The sequence below is a fragment of the Alligator mississippiensis genome, chromosome 10 (assembly GCF_030867095.1).
Source record: "Alligator mississippiensis isolate rAllMis1 chromosome 10, rAllMis1, whole genome shotgun sequence".
Taxonomy (NCBI): domain Eukaryota; kingdom Metazoa; phylum Chordata; order Crocodylia; family Alligatoridae; genus Alligator; species Alligator mississippiensis.
Window position 1 is genome coordinate 70,504,352 of NC_081833.1, and position 14,841 is coordinate 70,519,192.

Sequence of the window (14,841 nt, forward strand, 5' to 3'; positions counted from 1 at the left end):
GCTTTTGGATGCAGGATAGCTTTGTTCTCTTTTTAATATTAAATCTCAGAGAAACCTTGGCATAATAGCAGCCTCTCCTTTTCTCAGCCTGTGGATCCTTTATTAATGCCTTGCGCATAGGCAGGAGGCTTGTTGTAGGAACTGTGGGAAGGATGGAATAGGAAAAGATTGTTAACAAAGGATAGTTTAAAGTTCTTTGTTTTTCTTTAAGTAGTCTTAACAAATAATCTACAAAAACTCCCAGCAGTCCAACTGATCTGCTTCTCGAGCAGGGGTCCGTAACCTATGGCCCCACCGGCCAGATCCTGCCTGCGGTGATGGGCACTTTCGTCCTGCCACGGCAGTAGCAGCAGGGTCCTAGCACCTTTCTACCTCTGACCCAAACTGGGCTACTCCGGTCCACAGTCGAAAAACATTTCTGACCACTGTTCTAGAGACCCCATAGCCATGATACAAAACAGGTTTAAAACATTAGTTCCTATTTACAGGTCTTCATGAAGTCAAGAAGAAAGCACTCAAACAAGCCAAGCAAGTTTTTAGCTCGCGTATACCTTTCACCCGCCCCTTCTTCAAGATATTTTTGTACACGGGGAAGAGTAAGAGTGGAGACAGAAGATGTAAGCCAAAGAGGAAAATTTCTTAAATGAATGCATATCTCTAAAACGTCCCCCTTTTTTTTTTTTTGGTTTCCTTTCAAATTGTAAAATCAAAGAAGCCATCTTATGGAAGCTACTTTCTTGTTCAAGGGGAGAGGATGTCAGGAGTTGTTGCTTCAAATGTATTTAATTAAAATGACTTCTGTAAGAGACACTTTAATTAACCTCACATATTTCCAATAACAGCGCTCAGCACAGCCCTGCTGTTTGTTGGAGCTTGATTATGAAGGCGTTAGGACCTTTCATAATGAAGTATGGTCTGAGTTTGTCCGAAGGTTCATAGGCCTTTCACTGTGGACTGATTTCAAACCAAACCTCTTTCAGACCAACCCAAATCATGTTGTTACAGCCCTGATTTTAACTCAGCTTTGAAACTCAGGTTCATTTTAAAACAGAAAATTCCAAATTCGTTTTAGAGGTAAAAAAAAAATCTGATTTTAAAGTGTGGAGAGCCACTGAAATAGGCAGTGTTACTCTAGGAACATTGTAACTAGCTTTTATCTTCTATTTAAAACTTATTTTGCTTTGCTTTGCTGAAATAGGCAGTTTGCTTTGTCCTTGAATGGTAAGACAAGTTCTGAATGGCATAGAGCAGAGTTTTATCCCCTCTCCATAAGTAATACGTTTCTGTTCTTTTATTTAGTGTTTCTTATTAACAGGCAACAGGGCTGACTTTTGCAGACATCTATAAATTATGTAATGCAGTATAAATTTTGCAGTTCTAGAAAACATGGAAATACTTGCTAAATACTGAGAATTTTTATATCCATTTTTCATCTGGTTCAACAGGAATTGAGAGTGCTAAGTCTCTTGGAGCCCTCAGCATCTGGCTATTGCTATAGTTTATTTAGCCTAACAATTCAGTATTTGCGTCAGTTAATATCTGGACTTTGAGTTTATGATCTGTAGTAATGAGTGTTTTGGTCTGGTTTGCATGGTAAAACCACAATGACGAAATCTGTGTTTAAAGCATTTTTTTGCTTTCTTCATCTTTTACAGAGTAACCAGGCCATCAAAGCAGGATATGCGCCAAATGAAACACTGGGATTGTTCCAGGACATGCAGCAGTTTAACAAATCATCTGTTATACCAATGTGTAGGAGTTGCAAGACTGCGTCTAATTTCATCCAACACGTTTAAGGACAAGTTGGACCTTAGACATTTTTCTCAAATTATGGACGACTGCATGGATAGGAATGTCGTCTTATAAGCTGTTTGAGAGACCTGTAACTTCTGGTAACGGAGTTGTCCAGGCTGTGGGGTTTTATGTCCTCTTCCCTTTTCTAAATTGGAAACTTCCAAGTTGGAGAATTAAAAAGAAAAAACCTATCCGTTATATTTTAAGCCATTGTTTGTGTATTAATAGAGTCACATCATGGTCAAAGTTGTTGCTGTAATGACCACGCACATCCTGTCTCATAGAGCAGAGGAATTCCTTTCTGCCATTCCTGCTCTACTGGTGTCGGACGTGCACAATGCAGTGCTTATGGCTAAGGCCTTGCGCTATTCCCTCTTGTGCCACCTTATACCACGTGTGAAGCAGCTGAATCCTTCTGCCTGTCTCGTTATCCTTTGTTTGCAAAGTGTCTTGAATTCTACACATTTCGAATCGTTATGTTCAAAGAGTTCTCTTGTTGACCTTATAACTGAACTCAGATGTGAAGTCCCTTCCAGGTGATTTCTTCTGCAGTTTTCACAATAGTAGTCGTCACTTCTAATAGTACCGGGCATCTGCTAACCTACGTATCGTACATGTGATTTCAGTCCTGGTACGGATGAGACCTTTCTTATTTATTTAATTGTTTTTCAAGTAATGCATTCATAGATTGTCAAGTCGGAAGGGACCCCAAGGATCATCGTGTCCGACCCCCTGCCCCAGACAGAAAAGGGGCCTGAGGTTAGACAACCCCAGCCAGGTGCCTATCTAGCCTCCTCTTGAAGACCTCCAAGTTAGGTGATAGCACCACCTCTCTTGGCAGCCCGTTCCAGATTCTGGCCACCCTAACTGAAACATTTCTTCCTAATGTCTAACCTGAATCTACTCTCCACTAGTTTGTACCCATTATTTCTAATTACTCCTAGCGTTTTGCAGGATAGCAATGGGTCTCATTTAGCAGTGATGCTTTTCAGTCTCCTCCTAGATAATTGCAAGTCCCACTGATTGTATGAAAAAAACCCGTGTGTTCTCAGGAGCTTTAGGAAAAAGGAGCTTTACTTGTACTGAAAGACTGAATTGAAAAGAAGGCAGCAGATGCATTTATAAAATCCCCCACGGCTACTTCTCAGCTCATGCAACTTGCTGGTTTTCTTAACAGTCCAGCTCTTAGTGACATGACTGAGAACTTCATCGTTTATTTAAAAAAAAAAAAAGTCTAGCTATTTTCAGGTCAGGGCCCCGTCTGCCTCCTCACTGCGGGGCAGGATGCCGCAGCTGTGCTGTCACTTTCCCTGATGTTACTTCCCACCTACTCTGCAAATTTATGGCTCAGCCCTTCCACCTCCTCCTTACAAACGTTCATAACTTGCATTTTGCTCTTTTTCTGCAGGGCACTGCCTGCTGTTATCTGACCTAATAATACTCATTAGGTCCTGGATAAACCCAAATGAGCCAGTGTGAAGCCTGCTTTCCCCTAAAGGATATTCTGACCTCTCACGATCTTATGCAGTTCCTGACTCTAAGCAAACTTCATTCCTCCACCGAAATCAGTTCGGCTATGCTTCTTTTTCAGTTAGCCCCAGATACATGGGCTCTCCTTTATTTAGCCCCTTTCCACAGGCCTGACACCCACTCTAGGTGCAGTGCTCAGCACTGACTACTCTGCAGATCATGACCTCTTTCCAATTGCCATGGTGTTTGCATAGAGCAGTGATCCTCACCCACTGTGCCATGAGATCCTGTTAAAGGTGCCGTGTAATATTTGCATTTTTATGCGTAGAAACACCTGTGCATGATTTACCACTCAGAGCTTTCAAATAGGAATCTGTAGTTTTAAACACATAATATGCCTGTTATGTTTCTGAGCTCTTTGCAACAGAAGGATTAGTCTGCTATTTTTCCATCGTATTTTTCCAATGAGAGAAAGCAAAGATATGGGCTATTTCCTTCACTCATCAAATTATTCTTTTTTTAAAATGGGTTGCTGCTCAATTTAGAAAAGCTTTGGAGGGAAGCCCTGAGACTAAAATGACCAAGAACCACTGCTATAGATCGCTAGCTCGCCTGGTTGTGGAGAAAACCTTGGAAATGCGAAGCCCAAAGTCTTAATAGTAAAAAGAGCCCATAGTAGGTTTAAAATTTCATGGTGCTTGAACCCATCTCACACTTTCTTGGCCTGACTTTTGATTTACTTTAACACTTGAGGTTAGCAGTGCCGAACCTGAGACTCTCGAGTCTGAGAGAGCAAACAATAAGTAAGGCAAGTGAAGCAAGTGTGAAAGTAAACAGAAGAGTTAATTGTATTTCCATAAAGAATGAACGCTCCGGCTGCAGAAAAACTGCTCGGAGAAGCAGGCCAGCCCTGCCAGGTGTGCGATGAAGCATGGCCCACCGTTAAACTGTCAAGCAAGCATCTTTCGGGTGTCTCCTGAGGAGCTTTTTAGAAAGACCTGCCAAGTCACTTGGTTGGCCTTCTGCAAATCCTTTTTTAATGTTTTCCTTTGCTACAATGCCACCCAAAAACTTGGGTGTTTAGGCTGCTAGTGCATGGAGGCTTAGCCTAGCGCACTGATCTGTATTGTCTCCTTGTACTCCATACCCATATCCATTTGGTGTCTCCTGTTTCATGCTTAGCTTGCAAGCTTAGGACTAGAGCTCCTAAGACAGTGGTTCTCAATCTTTGTCCCTTTGTGGGACTCAAGGTGCTCCTCCATAGCTGTGAACTGAACAGCAGCCCTTTCAAAACGGATCTATTTATTACAGTGCGGAGGGGCCAGGCAGGGAGAGCCCGAGCCTGCCCTTATCTTTTTATCTCCTCCTGCAGCAGCCTTCAAAGTCAGCAGAAAACCCTGAAAACCCACTAAGTTTTATGATAAACTATTTGAGAACCTTAAAAATCGTGGCACCTTTGGCTGCCCTGGCACCCTGGCTGAGAATCAGTGTCCTTGGTGGTACGGCAGTGCAAGTCGTGCATCGTTTTATGTCGTGGGATTAGTGGGAGGCAGTATGGTGATAACGTAGCGGGCAGGACTGAGAGATGGGAATCCTGAGTTTTGTTCCTGTGTTTGCTGTGTAACTTTAAGTCAATCAGATAACCGCTTTGTGCTTCAGTTTGCTCCTCTCTATGGTTGGGCAGTAACTGCAACTTTTTGTTTGAGAGAGGCTGTGAACATTAATTCATTACAATTGTAAAGGGCTTTGGCTGCCTGAATGATCCTCGTTATTTAGATGCAAACAGTGAAGACTAAGGGTCTGGGCATGCAGACAAGTTGCTGCAAGATAAGATAAGGCAGATTTCTAACACATCATTTGTTCTGAGGAAGCTGCGCCTATCCATGCTATTACACCATGGGGAGCTCTGTCCATTTAGCCCTCAATGAAAGTGAGTAAGAGCGTGTACAGGCAGCTACCACAAAGTACCTGATGTGCCGCAAGTTCAAAACCCAGCTTACCTCTCCCTAACTCGTCTCTGTGCCCAGTGATCTCCCACCACAATAGTTTATTTTTCCTGTATATTTTATATTGTGCTTGATTTCCAACTGATATCTTACACTAATAGAGATCAGCTCTTTTTTGTAACTCAATCTAATGACGCAACAATGGTAAATGAACAAATAAAACGTATGCATATTTAAATAGGTTCCCATTTTTTATAAGTAAAATCAAATTCTCTTTTATCATTCCATCTTAAATCAAATGGAAACTCAATTTAAATGGAAAAATGCTCTTTAGGCTGAAGTTTTGGATCACAAATTTCAGCCCAGAAAAAGAGTTTAGCCGCTGACTTAGAAAACCCTAAAAACCCCAAGTGTTTTATGATAAACTATTTGAGAACCTTAACAATTACAGGTAGGCTGTTTTGGAGGGGTGGGGGGTTAATTTTACTATGTGCTCTGAGCAGAAAGGAAAATGCGGATAGCTATCATCTCGTATCAGTGATAGAAACCAAGAGGGAAGCTCTGCTCCTGGGTGTCTATGCTGCTTCCGCTGAAGCTAACAGGATATACACACATGTGAAAGAGAGTTTTGTTTCCCCCTAAAACCATTGGTGACTTTCTGGAATAGTTATTAGAAACATGCCAACTAGTTCTGTCTCTTTAGGATTTATCTCCTGCACTGGGAGCAGAGAGTTTGCAATATAACCTCCAGGGTGATTCAGTGGTTCAGGGAAGTGATAATGAGCTAAAGGGCTTTTAGGTGACCAGCAAGAATCAAGGTCAACGGCAATGAGTGAAAGTGTCTGCTTGCCTACGTGAAATAACTTGGGTAGTGTCTGTCCAAGAGACATTTATTTTCACCAGAACGGATACCCTTGTGTAATAAGTAGCCCTGAATCCCACACCTAAAAATGAGACGGCCTTGTTTGCAGGTCCAGCATGGAGCCTAAGAATTGGCCTAATTGTGGAGAAGGAACTTCCCGACAGACTTTCCCCATGTGAAGGACTGAGGTTGTGGGCTGCAACTAGCATTAAGAACTGATGCTTCCTACAGCATTTATGCAGCAAAGGTAGCAGGGCCACCTAAACATTTTGCACAGAGTCAGGTATAAAACGTATGACTTTGTTTTGCTACTTTGGGCTAACCAGATTCCTTAAAACGTGCCTGTACTTGAGAGCCTATGTACAGTGCCAACATGGCTTTTGTGGGTTAATTCAGTCCCAGTTAAGATTAAAGCAGAGCTTCTTTGCATCCAACGCCCAAATGGAGACGAGACGCAGAACGGGTATGTCATCTGACATTCCTGACAAGCTCTCCAGATTTAATCTGCCTCAGAGCTGCTGTGCTGAGTTTAATTATGGCAAGGCTGCATCTGTGTTCAAAGCTGTTGAGAGAAAAAGAAGAAAGTAAAAATGTCCACTAGGCTGGAGTAACTGCTTTTAGCTTGATGGATCAAGACAGATGGTTGGTTAATCAAGTATTTTTTAAACGCGTTTTGGAGCTTTGTTCTGTGGCTAAGTTAAAACTATAGGACTTGAACCTGCCTATGGAGATGCATGTGTGCCGTCCTTATTGAGGCCAGTAAGCGTTGCCTGTGAGCAACCTGTGGCTGCAGCACAATTTGTTAAAAAGAGTTGAAATGCAAGTTAAAAGGGAAGTGATATTCAAAGCATTTGCAAAACAGGTCACGACACAGTTCATTCACAGTTATGAAGGACTCTTCCAAGATCCTTTCTGTTCCAAGTGTATGCAGATACAGATATACACGTGATAAGAATGGCCTCTCCCCACTGAGCTCAGCAATTTTTTTTCTACCTATCTTACACACATGTAAAACCTCGTGGAATCTGTATGTCTTAAGTGAATATCTCCTGTTAAAATCAGAGCTTTAAGTACTGGTTAGATAAACACGAACCTTCCTTGAGCAAGGGGTTGAAACTGGGGGCCTCCTGAGGTCCCTTCTAACCCTATTTTTCTATGTTAGAGATGAACAGGAAAAATAGATGAAGGAATCCAGTTGCAGGATGGAGTGGCCTTTACTCAGGCTCCAACCTTCAACCATAAAAGCACTTATGACAACTTTGGGCTATGCTTTGGAGGCACATAAGGCTGCCCATTGAGGGAATGGGGGATCTATAGGATCATAATTCTTTTACCAAGTGATACTGTAGGCTTAGACGTCCAGTATGTAGAATAAGGATGCCTGATTAAGTGACTCTTTAACAATCAGCATACACAAAATGCTGCACAAATCAATATGGACGTGAATCAGCAGTTGTACAAAATACATCAATTAAATCAGCAAGCTGTAAACGTGAACTTTAATATTATTCACAGCCAGCATATTTCCTACAAAAAAGTATTATTTAACCAAAGAGCTACTTATTCTCATTGGCAGAGGTGGAATCAGATTGAAGGAGTCTAGCGGGGGTTTGTACTTCTAGTAAAAATACAGAAGATGCTCTTTAAATCAACATCAGTAAAGGATAAATGGGTGACGTGTTATAGTCAATCCACTTCTCGCACCATCAGGTGCATAAGGTATTTCACCAATCGACACTGTCCCAGGTTTAACTAGTTCAGGAGGATCACCTGTAAGGTTGCTGCTTTAGACCTTAATCCTCTAGATGGATCTTCTCCCTTGTTTGGCCTGACAAAAACAGGACTAAGAGAGGAGCCTGTTGTCTGGCAGTCTCAGGACCAAATTAAATTCACCTTCTCGTCTGTACTATTTGTGCAGCTGTTGGTGGCTCTAAGATCTCAACGTTCTTTATCGTATCTGATGGCTTTACTCCAAATATTTGGCACAGGCATCCACGCTGGAACTTGTTTAATTCCCCTCGCGTAGATGTGTTTATCTTCCATGACTACAGTCTGTACAGGCATGTGCATAGTACATAGCTGGATTTCAGGACCGGGGTAAGCAGCCGAAAAGCAGCGTTTGCCTTACTGAGAAAAGTTTAAAATGATAAATAGATAATTTTGAACAATAAATTAAACCATCCCTAGATTTTTCAGAGGCGCTGCCTGGGAAAGTAAAAACTCTAACTCTGCCTCCTCGAAGCGGTGAATTTTATTTCCATTCCTTCTAGCAACAGAGTTATCCATGCTTGTTTGTAATTTTGTGTTTTGACTTGCTGAGTGGAAGACCTAGTTGTTTAGCAGTTTTAACTAGGGTTTTGGTCTTCTGCTGTATTTTGCTCAGCAGTGCGTTCATCAGGAAGATTACGTCAAGAAAATACGGCTCAAAAAGGAACTTGGCATATCCATTGAATTCCAGTTTCCAAACGTCTTTCACATAGCAGAGTCAATAGTGACACCAAACAAAAAAAGGGAGAGAACACACTCTTATCTCATGCCAGAATAACATAAAGCTGGTTTGTACATTCCTGATTGGCGACCACAACACATCTGCTGTTGTGATAAAGATGCTGGAAGATTTGAATAATTTTACATGGGACTCCATTGATTTCCAGGATCTGCTACAACAGATCCTTGGTTGGTGCTTGTCAAAGTTTTCTTAGAGCTAATGACATTTCAAACAAGTTTGGTTGCTTGGTTAAATGGTATACTCTAGCCTGAAGATACGATTGATACAAGACCGGGCAGGATGAAAATCAACTTTCGTTCACTTTAAAATACACTTTTGAAGGTGCTGCAGATTCTATAATAATAATCGTATCAAAAAGCTTACCTAGGACTGATAGTAGGGTGATTTTGCACCAGGTTAACACTTGCTTAAATCCTTTTTCTTAGGCAGTTTTAGGATGCTTCTTTTCCCCCCATTCTTCGGGAGTGGATTCTGGAGTTAAAGCAGCATTTTCAAATTCCCTCTGCCACTTGCTTTGAGCACATCTGCAGTTTCTCTATCTATAGCTGGCACCTTAGAGTTTTGTAGTTTGTTGGCAGCTGCTTTAGCTTCCTCAAGGTGATCTCCTTGCTTCCAGCTTATGTTTTTGAAATTGAATTTTGTTTCAGGTGCAGTCCTGCGTATTACACAGATTTAATTAAAATAATGAAGTCAGTCATTGAATATACACAAGGTAAGATCAAGATCCGTTAATAAGCTACGTCATTTTACTTACCCCCTAGCTAATAACCAGATGACTTGCCTTTCAAGTGAAAGGCAGCCTAAGAGGTATCAGATCATTTCTGTTTTGTTATGGCTGATCATATAGGGATGGATGCTGATGGGGGGGGAGCTTTGCAAAGAAGAATAATGGTCCAAAGAAGAATGATGAGTTCTGGTCTTTGTATACATTAAACCTGTTTTGATTTCTCCCAATACCACTGACATCCTGTGGTATCTTCTGCCAGAGCTTGGGTTGGCTTGATATGGTACACAGTGGCATGGCGAAACCCTCTGTCAATTCACTATGCAGTTCTTTTGTAATGGACTGCAATGGCAGCCAGTCTCCATTTCCTAGCAGGCTGCTGGGGAAAGGGGAAGGAAGCCAGGGGGTAGCTGGGGTTTGCAGGTGTGAATCAATGGTCTGGGGAGAGAGAGCGTGGGAGCAGCGGGCTGCAGTTGGCAAGTCATGTGGCAGAGGCACAGGCTGCTGCAGAACTGATCCTGCATGGCTGCAGCTGGTGAAATGAGCAGCAGAGACTTAGGCACTGCAGTGGCACTATTCCTGTTACCTGCAGTTGGCAAGACATGCAGGAGGATCTGAGAGCTGTAACGGGGATGATACAGTGAACCAAAGCAGCGGGGTTCGAGTGGGGAGCCCATGCGTGCAGCAGTCGGGGCTCAGGCATAGCGCTGGGTGCATGGTAACTGGGTGCGGGGATCGGAGGCTGATTGGAGAGCCTCTTAGAGTTGAGAAAAAAATCCTTTAGTGTAAATACTGCATTGTTAGAGTCCCTACTTGTTATTTTGCTATCTGCTGCTGAAAGATTTTTACCACTGGGCAACTATTTACTGCCTGCTATCTAAGGGTACGTACCTCAATGCCTATTAGCCCGTTATATTTATCTCAAGTGTATGTATCCTAATGTATTCACCTGTGTGTTTCCAATCTCCTAAGCCCATTGGCCTGTGATCCTAAACCCCCAGTACCTCCCACACAAATCTTGAGAGTGGCTTCCGGGGCACGCTACACTTTAAACTCTCGGGTTGCATTCATACAGCAAGATGCCAGCTGTCTTGATAAGGGTGAGGAAAGGTCACAAATCTGCAAAAATGTAACAACATGGGCAGATATCTGGAGATGCCACCATTGATTTTTTTTTTCCCTTCAATGAAGGAGGGGAAGGAATGCAGCAAAGCCCAGAGATATGCAAGCCCCGCTAAGGGGAGTCAAGTGGAGGTCAGAGAACCACACGATCTATTTTGAATCTCTGGCCTATCAACTATGAATGACTCAGTAGGTGGAGGCCAGAATATACCTCCAGACTTGTAGTTTCAAGCAGTTAGGTCTGTACCTATGATGCAGTTGAAAGCGGAGAGCAGCAAAGGCGAGAATACCAGCATGATCAACCTAACACTGATACCCATAACAAACTTCACAAACTAGTAGTCCGAGGAATTGTGTTTGGTAAGCTTCCTGTAGTCTTTTTGCTGCTAATGGTATCTGTGTGAGTTAGTAGGGGTATGCTTACCTGCTTCAATGAAACCTCCAATTGCCTGGTTGACCTGCCTTTATAATCTCTTGTGCCTTAGTTCTCCATCTCTCTATGAGCTCTGCTGGGCTGCTTGGCCTGTGCTTCTTCAGAGGGGAAAAGGACATTTCCCTTTTCCCAGGGCAGTCGTGAGTATAATGTTCTTAGGACACTCAGATGCTACATTGATGGGAGTCATCTGAGAATATAATGCCATGAGACTGTGCCGCCTTCTGCTACCATTGCTAAAAGGGTTGAAGGTGAAACAGGTGTTTGATCTGGTCCTCTGTGCTTCCAGACTTTGAATAAATGTGGATGAAAGTTGAAGAAATAAGATGTTGAAGAACACCGTTACCGATTTGTATGTGGTCTGTACAAGGCGGCATAGTGGGGAAAAATGGGATGAAAAGAAAATTAAACTACATTTTGGGAAGTACTTAGTACTGGAACGAATTTGACTCTGTAAGGGGAAAGTGATGCGATTCCCATGGTCTGGGACATTTAAATGCAGCCATTAACCTAGGTAGCACTAGGATTTCCTTTTGAATGTACATACTTTAGGAAAAACTTTGCTGTTGCCAGGAGAAGGGGACAAGGATGAACTAAGCTGCTTTTTTCTTTCTCTAACTGACAGCTCTGTGAAAGCCATTTCACATTATCAGATGCCAGGGAAAAGGCAGCGGGATGTAATTTCTCATGAGAATAACCCAGAGCTGATTCCTGGCTTCATTCTTAAATGGCACCTAACCGCCTTTGGGTTTCTTGAGCCTATCCTCTTGTTGCTGGAAGAGAGTGATAATTGGGCTGATAAAAAATGAATTTGTTGTAAAAGAGTGCAATAGCTTTTCAACCATTCTCTAGAGCCCCGGGAAGGACAGGAAGCTACAATGCAAGAGGGAGTGAAACCTCCTTTGGAAATGTGAAGGAGTTTTCATATCCTTATAGACTTCGCTGCTTCAGGATGTTTTGTCTATCGCAGAACATTTGCCGAGGATGATCAGAGGTCACCTAAGAGCTAAGCAATTGACAGGAAGCTTGCTTGGATGGGCTTGAAATAGAAGGGGAATTTTTTTTCCTTTGAAATGTTAGCGCTGACGATATCAAAAGTGAGCAGCCACAGCTGCCATTCTTTGTAAAGAGATCCTCCGTAATGGCTGCCTACCTCTCAATTTAAAACTTCTTAATGCATTTCTGAAGATAAACTGTTAAATGACTGACCAAAGAGGGCCTTTTTTGTCCTTGAGTAGAAGGTCTAGTAGCACACAGTTCTCAACCTTTTAATTGATCGGTACCCAGCACTATAAAAGATTATAAGTGAACGTTAGCAGTAGAAGGTCAAGAAAAAGAAAAGGGCACTAAGCCATGTTTTCAGCTATGTATGCCTGTACTTGTGCCCACTTTTTCAACAGCTTAACATCCATGTACTTAGAGGCTTTGACGCAGCAAAGTGCTTAGGCACATATAACTTAGGCACTTGAGCAGTCTCATTGACTCCAATGGGGCTATTCTTGTTCTCTAAAGTTAAGCATGTGCTTCAGTACCTAGCTGAAGGGACTGATCTGAGCACTTGCAGGCAACGCCAGTTATAGATTTTATGTGCAAAATCTATTTGTCCAAATAAGCGTTGTGCATGCAGATTTAATAACCTGGTCTAGGAGGTGTGTGTCTCCTTTGAGTTTGGACACTTCACTTCACAACAGAACACGATCCAGTTTGTGTCGCGCTGGGCCACAGAGAGAACAGCAGAAGATGAACAGCTAGTCATAAACGTGCGTCTCCATGAAAGGTTGGGGGGAAGAAGGGTTTCAATATCTGATGATAATGGTTGGTTATTGATAAGCGTTTCAGGCCTGGGCCTTGGTGAAGTCATACACTTTTGCCCTTTCATCTTTTGTTTTTAATGTTCTTATAATAAAAATCTTTAAGAGGTAAGTAAGTAAATAAATACAAAAAGTAAGTCCTTCTGTGCACAGACGTTTTAGCTTTTCAGGTCCTCAGGCAACTACTGATTCACCAACATGTAAATGTATGAAGTTAGTTCTCCACAGATAGAAGCTGTGGAGAGGTCCGAATGAAAATCAGACTCAGTGGGTGCGTCTACAGGAGACATTAAATGCACAGTAGATGAATGCTGCGCATTAGTGTGTCACGGCAAAAGCTGTGCTAATGCGCAGTAGAATTAGTCTACTGTACATTAGCATCACCAAAAAAATAAAGGGTGTGCCAGTGCTGCTGCACAGTAGCACAGGTTACTTACTGCACATTCAATTTAGTACCTGTCATCTGCAAACTTGCTGAGGGTGCACTTTGTGCCATCTTCCAGGTTGTTGATGAAGACATTGAACAAAACTGGCCCCAGGACCGACCCCTGGGGCACTCCACTTGATACCGGCTGCCAGCTAGACATTGAGCCATTGATTACTACCCATTGAGCCTGATGCTCCAGCCAGTTTTCTATCCACCTTACAGCCCATTCATCTAGCCCGTCCTTCCTGAGCTTGCCTGCAAGAATGTTGTGGGAGACTGTATCAAAAGCCTTGCTAAAATCAAGGAATCATCTGGGACCTCTCTTGATTGCCTTGAGTTTTCAAATATGATGGCCAAAGGCTCTGCAGTCGCATCAGTCAACTCCCTTAGCACCCTTAGGTGCATCCCACTGGCCCCATGGACTTCTACACATTCAGCTTTTCTAAAAAGTCCCTAACCTGTTCTTCATATTCGGGCTCTGAGCAATCGTCTGGCTCTTTTACATAAAGTGCATCTCCTCCTCTTCTCCCCTGCCTGTCCTTCCTGAACGGTTTGTACCCATCCATGACAGTGCTCCAGTCATGAGAACTATCCCACGAGGTCCCTGTTATTGCAATCGCATCATTTAATATATTTTTTTTCTTTGCACTCATGGATATGTTCTAACTAACTGCACTAATAATACGTTCAGTGGAACAAGTTTCAATGCAATCCCTGACGATTTTCTTATCCAAAAAAAATACTATAGTCAAGAACCTTGGCTAGAACACAAAATTCAGATCCCCGGTCCAAGATGCACGGCATACTGAGCAGCAGATGTCAGCAGTGACCACAAATGTTGCATTACCAAACAAAAAAAGAAAACTAAGAATGACTTTAAACAGAAACTGGCAAAGAAAATCAACGGCGGCAAACTGAATCTGGAAGAGTACTGTGAGAAATTCCAGTCTGGACCGAGGACAGTGTCAGCTGACGAAGGCGTGGGACAATGTAACAGACTGGAAATTAAGGGAACAGGCAGTGCTCAGAGATGATACAGTTCAAACTGCAGTATTTACAGCTGGATGTCAACAGAAGCAGAGCCAAAATTGGATAAACCAAGCTCAGTGTGAGAAGAAAAAACTCCTGAATACAAAGCCTCACCTCAACACCAGAGTTTGACTCACTTTACAAACCCAAATGATTTGACATGAACACCAGTCCAGAATAGGTATCAGAAGGTTGCAACTAAAAAGCTGGAAAACACCATGGCAGTGGGAGCTGATCCAATCACAGCAAAAATGCTATAAGCATCTGACACTATCCAGCCAATGAAACTGATGGAGCAGGTCTGTGAATTCTGGGAAAAGAGATCCTCCCAAACGCTGGAAACATGGGATCATTGGCACAATATCCAAAACAGGAAACCTCACTGTAGCCTCGGCCCCTCATTTTTACAAGTACCTCTAGGCTCCTGAAAGATATGTCAAAGCCTAAAGGCATTTTCAAAGAGCCCTTTTTTTTTAACTTCTATTTTTGCAGAGGCAGTCACCTTCAAATAACCCTTTAAGACTGTGAACCAATATAAGAATAACCTTTTATCACAAAGACTACTGTTAACTATAGGGTTAACAGACTTTTAGACCACAGTATATTAAAAATAGCTGTATGATACCAGTGGAGCTTGAGTCAGCCTTGAGTAGTAAAACAAGCAGGAGATATCTGGGCCTAACCGCAACAAGGAAGAGAAGGGAAAACATATAT